At 34.1% G+C, this 8,371-nt stretch overlaps 1 non-coding gene across 1 annotated transcript; it reads right to left on the bottom strand.

The window, feature by feature from the left end:
• Positions 1-591: 591 nt before the first annotated feature.
• Positions 592-697, bottom strand: LOC128040714 (small nucleolar RNA R71). The gene has a single exon (XR_008195520.1). It is a non-coding gene; the product is annotated as a small nucleolar RNA R71 (small nucleolar RNA).
• Positions 698-8,371: the final 7,674 nt, after the last annotated feature.

Raw genomic sequence — 8,371 nt, 5'->3', positions numbered from 1 at the left:
TAAAGATCAATAATAGAGCAAAAAGAGTTCTTAATATAACCCTTCAAAGAAGAGAGACAATTTATGAAAAGTCATTGGTTATGTACCTCTCGACACTTGAAAAATTTATTATTCAATTAATATATATTAAAAGGAAGGAAATATATGTTCATAGACAATACAATAGTGCATACTATCCTTAAGGACAAAAACATTTTTCTTGTTTTGTAATGACGAACCAATCTTGATTGTTACAAAATTAATTTAAAACTCTGAAGAGCTAAAATATTGTTACACTATGTTTAATGTAGTAAAGAAACATGTTAATATTTCATAGTACAAGACTAATTCAAGGCTCCAGAATAGCTAATACATTATTATCCAAAGAAAAAAAGTGATAATTAATACATTATGTTCTAGTCAATCTCAAATGAATTATTTTGTTTTAAAAGGATATACTGAATATGCTCTAATTTTGAAATTGTTAACCATATTCACTAAGGGATAGTGCAAGAGCTTGGCTAAATTCATTGCCACCAGGTTTGATTTCTACATACCAACAATTGGTAGAATACTTCCTAATGAAGTGCTTTCCACCTAGTAGGAATGCTAAGATGTGAATTGAGATCACTACCTTGCAGCAAATGGATGATGAATCCTTATATGAGGCATGGGAAATATTAAAAGAATTACTGGAAAAATGCCCAAATCACAAAATTTTGCATTGCATCCAACTAAAGACATTCTACAATGGCTTTAACACGCACATAAGGATGGTAGTAGATGCTTCGACAACGATTACACTCCAATTGGCGAATAGGTCATTGGTACATCTTGAAAGAAAAATTGAGGACATACTAGTACGTGTAGAAAAAATTATCTTTCCTACTAACTTCATTATGTTGGATTTTGAGGCTGATAAAAAAGTTCCTGTCATTCTGGGGAGACCATTCTTAGCAACCGAAAAAATGCTGATTGATTTACAAAAAGGGTAAACTTAGTATGAGGGTTCACGATGACGTAGTTACTTTTAATGTCTTCAATGCTATTAAATCCCCTGATGAGATTAAAGAATGCTCTATTGTTTCCAAGATGGAATCACTAGTCCCCTCTAGAATTAGAATGCATGTTATTAAGTGATCCAACGAATGACGATGAATACAACAAATGTTTGATTTTGTTAGAAGCAGATTTGAAGGAAGTCATTTCCAAAGATAAGTTTGATTCATTAGAATTTCTATCAAAAGGATTCAAGGCACCAAAAGCATCCGTTGAAAAGCCACCTAAATTGGAATTAAATGAAGGACGGAGGGGATTGACCCAATCTTTGGTATTTGATCCAGGAAAATTCAAGTTTCAATGGTTAGATGCTGAGTCATTTATCCCGATTCCTACAGTCATTGGGTAAACACTGTTGAGCGTAGACTTGAATAGAATGAAATTACTATGATTACGAATGACGAAAATGAGTTGATTTTGACAAGAACGGACACAAGATGTGTAACACCCCACTCGACGAAGCTTTAATGTCTAGATACTGTTTAGGTAAATAATGCAAATGAGATAAGTTTTGAATAGGTATAGTGTTAGAACTAGACAAAGCATAAAAACCCTTTGAGCCTGCATGTGACGCCTTGACATTGGCGAGCACTAGGATGGCACATAGTGATTAAGAACTGTGATTGGCTAGGAAGGATTCGCCCAAAAGCTTTAATGGCACATGGAGTGGGAGGACTCTATTATAGGTAAGGGAAACGACCTCTATGATGCGAGTTTACATTAGCAGTGTAGAGTATCCTATAAGATTGGCTTTGAGCCAGTCAAGATGGAAGAATAATAGTCAAGAAATAACCAAATGAGAACCAAGATAGTTAAGGACCAATGGTAGTTACTCGATTAGTTTTCTTAGAAACTGTAAAATTGGATAATGACACCCAATGACTGATGTGACATTTAACAAGTTCCAATAAAGACTTGAGTTGAGTTAAGTGTTTAAGATAGGTTAAAGAGAAAATACCTCCTGATAAAGAATGATACGACATGCGTGTAGAATAGGACTGTAGCTTGTCTAAGTTGCGGATTTAACCTAGATCTTTAGACGAGTGTAAACTAAAAAGAGAAATAATGGAAACAGATTAGTTGTCACAAAGGAGAGTTAAATGAAATTAAAACAAAAGAAAGATGAACCGAATGGAAAAGAGTCCAATAGAGAAAAAATTAGGGTTTCTTGGATGGAAAGAAATCATCCTTAGACCTCAACAAAATGCCCCAACCAGATCTGGAAAAACAAAACACAAAACAAATTTGTTAGAAGTGATTTTAAAGACAAAAGCAAACTGTTTTGTGCAAGAATGTTTGAAACAATAAGAAAAGATTAAAACTCCTAATTTTTATGTGTTTCTTAATGGAACAAGATAGGAGAATGTCTCTTTTCAAGCAATTTTTACCTAGAACAAAAATCAATAAAATCAATAAGCCAAAACAACAAGAACTAAATTAAAATAAACAAGAAACAATAAATTAATTGTTCATCTATAGGGGTGGACGTCCATGCTACTTATATGCCCCAAAAATATGTTTTCCTAACGCTAATGGAATAACTAGCATGACAACTCATCAAAGAAAAAAATAAAATAATTCTAAGTGTCAACCTTTAATGGGAATTCTGCCAAATGAATTAAATGGGCTCCTTGGGTTGAATCCTTACATGATGATCCACATATTCAAATAAAATTGGACCTATAGTTTAAATATTTTACAATTTCAGCCACTTTGATAATTTGACTTGATATTCAATTAAATTACTTTCCAAACTTCAGGATAGGCTTGTAGACATCTTAATGGGCCATTTTTTTCAATAACTTGGTCTGTGATCCGTTTGCTTTCGAAATTGGCCCGTTCAAGCTCATACATGAAATCCAATGCTCAGTGGCTGCAAGATTCAATTTCTTGGACCAAGATTTCCAAGATTTGAAATATTGATTTTCTTGATTCTTGAAATTGTTTGAAACAACAAAATTGGACCAATATTTAGTTTCTTGGTTTTCTTGAAAACAAGAAAGTGAATCTTCATTTTCTCGTTCAGCCTTGCTTGGATTTGCTTGGCCTTCAACCTCAAAAGGAAATTTGAGCCCATCATGTTCATGAGTTTGATTTTGGGCTTTGCAATTCGTATCATTCCCTTCTTCCTCAAAAAGATTCGTCCTCGAATCTTAAACATCAAAGAGAGATAAGTCAAAAATATCAAAAGTAGAACTTACATTGTACTCACCGGGAAGATCTATTTGATAGGCATTTTCATTGATCCATTTGAGTACTTGGAAAGGCCCATTGCCGCTTGTAACACCCCAAACCCGACCTAGGAGTTATGGTCGAATCTGGCGGTGTCACATTGAGGTGTTTAGCGTAAAACTTGTTGTCGTTGAAATCCTTAAAATCAATTAATCATTTTGTTATTAAACGGTGATTCCAAAACGGGTTGTTCATTTCCAAGCGTGCATCATCAACAGTTAATCACTTTTAAAACGTTATAAATTTTCCAAAATCTCATTTATTGCGAAAGTAGAGGCCTTTTTACACAAAAATACCCAAATTCAGTTACTTATAAATCAAAAGCTAAAAACGAAAGCTGATGCACTTGTGTGGCCACCTCCGAGTCCCTCGCAGCACCGAATCGCCTAAGACTGAGAATTACCTGCACAGTTAAAAGGAGAGGGTGAGTTTACAAAACTCAGTGTGTAATCCCCTATCAGTCAATACAGTAACTTTATAGTACAGAAAATGCAACTCATCCCAATCTAGCCAACACAACACTCCATCTGGAGATAAAATCGACCCACCCAGCCAACACACCAATATCGCAGTAAAACTGCCAATAATAGAATTGCAGGAAAGCTGTCAGTAATAGTATACTTGGCAAAGCCACCAGTAGGTCCACAATCGTCTTGGGCGACCCGTGCGACCTTATCAGTACAGTACATTGCCTCCAAATATAACAAAACAACCCCATGCAACATGTCGTGACATAATATCGTACGTGTATGCAAAATGTCATGCTCAATCATAATCATACATATCATAAGGCCATAACAGTCATTTCATCTCCTAGAGGTATAAAAATCATTTTACACTATAGGGGTATTTCGGTCATTTTACCCTTTGAGGGTATTTCAATCATTCCTTTGGGGGTATTTCGGTCAATTTACCCTTCGAGGGTATTTCGGTCATTTTACCCTTCAAGGGTATTTCAGTCATTTTACCCTTTTAGGGTATTTCAGTCATTTTACCCTTCGAGGGTATTTTGGTCATTTTACCTTTCTAGGGTATTTCAGTTATTTTATCCTATGGGGGTATTTCAGTCATTTTACCCTATGGGGGTATTTTAGTTATTTTACCCTATAGGGGTATTTCGGTCATTTTACCCTATAGGGGTATTTTGATGATTTATTTACCTCTCAAAAGGTCTGCAGTTGCCTCGAGCGACTAGGTAACCTAAATGGTCATAACAGTGTAAATGGGCCAAAGGCCCAATACTTGGCCCAAGTGGGCCCACACGCTCGTGCAGCCTGTTTAGCCCAGATTTTGCCACGACTATGGGTTCTACATAGCCCAGTCCAGAATCACAAATAGTGGATTTCATCTGCCCCACATGCCCATTAAGCCCACACGGCCCATTTCAGCCCAACGTGGCCCATAACGGCGTAAACCCATGGAAATGCTCATGGAGGCCTCTACGGTATATCGCCCATGGTTCGTGGGTTTGGCTTACCACACGAGCGATCGCACGCTCGTGTGGTCACAGATTCCTTTCGTTCGGAACACTCTTATTCAAGAAATCAATGATCATCACCCAGACAATGTGCCAATCACCTCGCTGATCTCCCCATCGACAACAAAGAACAAATGAGATGGATATATAGCTCTCCACAACAATAACCTCCCTAAATCCCAATATTCTCTCCTTAAATCTCTCCAAATATCCCACCTCAATTCTATCTATGATCAGTTCAAACTCCATTTAGCAGTATTCCAATCCAACTCTACCACCCACACGAATTAGGCAGCAAAATAAATACTCCCTTTTTGATGCGCCACCACTCGAACCTTAGACCCCATGTACACTCCACACGCCCCTTACCACTAGACCAACAACTCATTTGTATCATATTTTAACCACAATAATTTAAGAACCTGCTATCTAGATCCAAGGATTTTATTCACTTAAAATAAAAATTTTGCATAAGCCAAGGCTTGAACTCATTTATGTCACTTCCTTGCTGGAACGACAAAAATGAGCAAGTATACACAATCGCAACGAGTAATAAAGTGACAAGTAAATGTTAAGTTATCGTACCCACAGGGACTGTAAAAGAATTATTTATGAGAGCAAGTTTAAACACTTTGGTGAAAGAAAAATATTTGGATTTGGGAAATGATTAAAAACTATAAAACAAAGTAAAATAAAATAAAATAAAATAAAGTTCTAATGCACGACTTCAAAAGTGATTTTAATCAAGATGATATAATTGTGTTGGATTAATTACATTTCCTTACCTTAGAATCATTAAACTTATGCTTATACTCATTACTAATAAATCACGGCAACTTGGTAATTTGCTAACTTATGAACATATTTACAAATCAAAATCCATTCATCTCTTGTACATATTCCTATGTCAATTTGACCGATTAAACAGATTTATAAAGATAAACATGTTATTGTAAATACATACTTATTAGATTGAAAAATCTCTCGCATATTTCTATATCGATTCAAATGATTAATTCAACCTAATAAGCATATAAAAGACTATGTGAGGTAACAAAGTATCCTTACCTTGAAACAATTTAATCACAATAATCTTGCAAGTTATGCAAGGCATATGTATCGCCAAATACAATGCTAATCTAATCTTCAGCTACCTTAGAAGAATTAAACATGCACTGATTAAGTACCTTGTCCATTAATTACAATTTCAATGCGTTTAAATAATTAATTCTTTAGTTATCTTACAATCGTAATGCAAGAATAACTTAATCATGGTTTTACTTAATCAAACTTTTTACCGCAACCTATAACAACATAAATATAAATTTAACAAATCAAGAGGACGGAATGCAATCAACCCAACACGAATTAAATTCAAGATAAGATGATTAAATTAACCATTCCAGTAGCATAAATATTCATAGATATGTTCATCATAAAAACAACAAAAATTAAAGAGATAAGGAACAAGAATCAAATTCGATGGTTTTCCGTGGCTTGACTAGGTTGCTTCGTTCTTCCTTCTTTGTTGTCCTCGCCTGTCAAGGCTGCTATGAACACTCAATTGCTACTCCAAAATGGCTGAAGAAGACCCCTTTCCCAAGAGGAGAAATCGTCACAAGAGCAAGGAACTTTGAATAGGAAAATGAGAGAAAAAAGTGAGAGATGAGAGAAGAGTTGTGAGAGAAGAGATGTGAATGAGGGATGATTTGAATGGGCAGCAAAGGGGGGTTTAAATAACTGAGTATGACTGCTAAAAATATCAAATTTCATCAGCCAAAGAGCCCCCTCATGGCCGGCCATCCTACATGGAAAAGTTGAGACTTTCAACTTTGCTAAAATTAGCCTGAGGCAAATCCGTAAAGCCTTAATTTAAGGTGAGGTTTGAATGCAATTTGGAAGTCTTCCAAGGGAATTTTTGCAGCTCATTTAATCAGCTAAAAATGCTGATTTGGGTCAGCATTTGAACGGTTCTAGGCTGCCCAATTGGCGGCTGGTTCAGTTCGCTCAATTTGGTTCAACTGGTGCAGTTCAACTAGGCCTTTTTTCCATAATTAATTAAAATTAATTAATTTAGCCCAAATTAAATTGTGAATAAATTAAAATTAATTATATTATGAATTAATACACATATTTGGACCGTCTTAGGTTGGAAATTATTTTGCCTTGTTAGTTCGAATTGCTTCTCGGTTTTGTTCTTCTAACGGTGTTTGCCGGGTCAATTTTTGCCCTTTGTACGAACCTGTCAAAAATAATCAAAATTCACTAAAAATAATTGAAAAATTGAAAAAAAATTAACATGTTCAAATTTTTAATACAATTTAATTATTTTATAAAAATTAATTATTTTATGACAAAAATTCTATCGAAAAAGCATGATTTTAAGTAAAATTAGGTATGAAAAAGTATATAAATCTTTTTGTTTCCACTTGCACAATTAAATATTTATGTCCAGTCTTCTAACAGTTCCCTTGTTCAAAACCTATTTCTTCTAGGCCCAAAATTCGGGGTGTTACAGCCGTTAGGGTCCAATTTTGTAACAACCCGTTTTTAGTGAATTTGAAATAGTGGTTTCAAGACCACAAATCTAATGAGTAAATTATTATTTTATTTTTATTCTATTGTTTACAGGATTATATTAGGGTCGTGGTAAAATTTCGTTAAGAAATTTTGATGTTTGCATGATTAATTAAATGAAAAGGACTAAATCGTATAAAGTGTAAAAGTTGAGTTCTAATAGTTAAAAGGGCTAAATGATTATGGAAATGGAAGTAAATGGACTTAAATGGTAATTTTACTATTCATAAAGTTAGTGGACATATATGGACATTGTTTAAGTGATTTTTAAAGTTAAAAATTAAGGTTAAAATAATAATTTGATAAATCAACTTAAACTAAAAATGAGTAAAAATCGGTATATCTTCTACATTGTTTTTGTCCATCGAAAATTGGAAGGATGATAACCATTTTTTAGCTTAGGCTTCGACTAGCAATATAACCTTGCATGTAAGTGATTTCGAGTCTCGTTTTTAATGATTTCTATGTTTTTGAAGTCGTTTTAGCTTAATCTAGCTAGCCCGGGGGTCAATTTGTAAAACTATTAAAGATTGAGGGTTATGCCATGAATGTTTTTGAATGGTTCTTGATGTTAAATGGTAGATTATGAATGCTTGTTGATAAATAAACAAGTTTTGTAAAGTGATTTTTTATGAAATTTGCATTTAAGGATTAATTTGTATAAATGTTAAAAATTCATGTTAAATTTATGAAATGATGGTGTATTTCGGTTGATATAAGTCTCTAATAAATTTGGCTAGCTTGAATGGGGATTAAAATTATTAGATTTCAATTTATGAGCTTAAGGACTAAATTGTGAAAAGTTAAATGTTAGGGGAAAATGGTAATTATTCATAAATATGAAATGTGGACTAAATTGAATACTAGAGTTATTAAATGGACTGAATTTTTTTATTTAGATCAAGATAACCAACATACAGACCTAGATCAAGGCAAAGCAAAAGCTTCGAATTAGCTCGATATAACCTCCATGCCCTTAGTTCTCGAGGTAAGTTCATATGAACGGTTGTTATATTCATGTAACTCAGATGTATGTTATTAGGTATG

This window comes from Gossypium raimondii, chromosome 4 (assembly GCF_025698545.1).
Source record: "Gossypium raimondii isolate GPD5lz chromosome 4, ASM2569854v1, whole genome shotgun sequence".
Classification (NCBI taxonomy): Eukaryota; Viridiplantae; Streptophyta; class Magnoliopsida; order Malvales; family Malvaceae; genus Gossypium; species Gossypium raimondii.
Note: the sequence above shows the minus strand (reverse complement) of the source record. Positions and strands in the feature narration are given on the sequence as shown.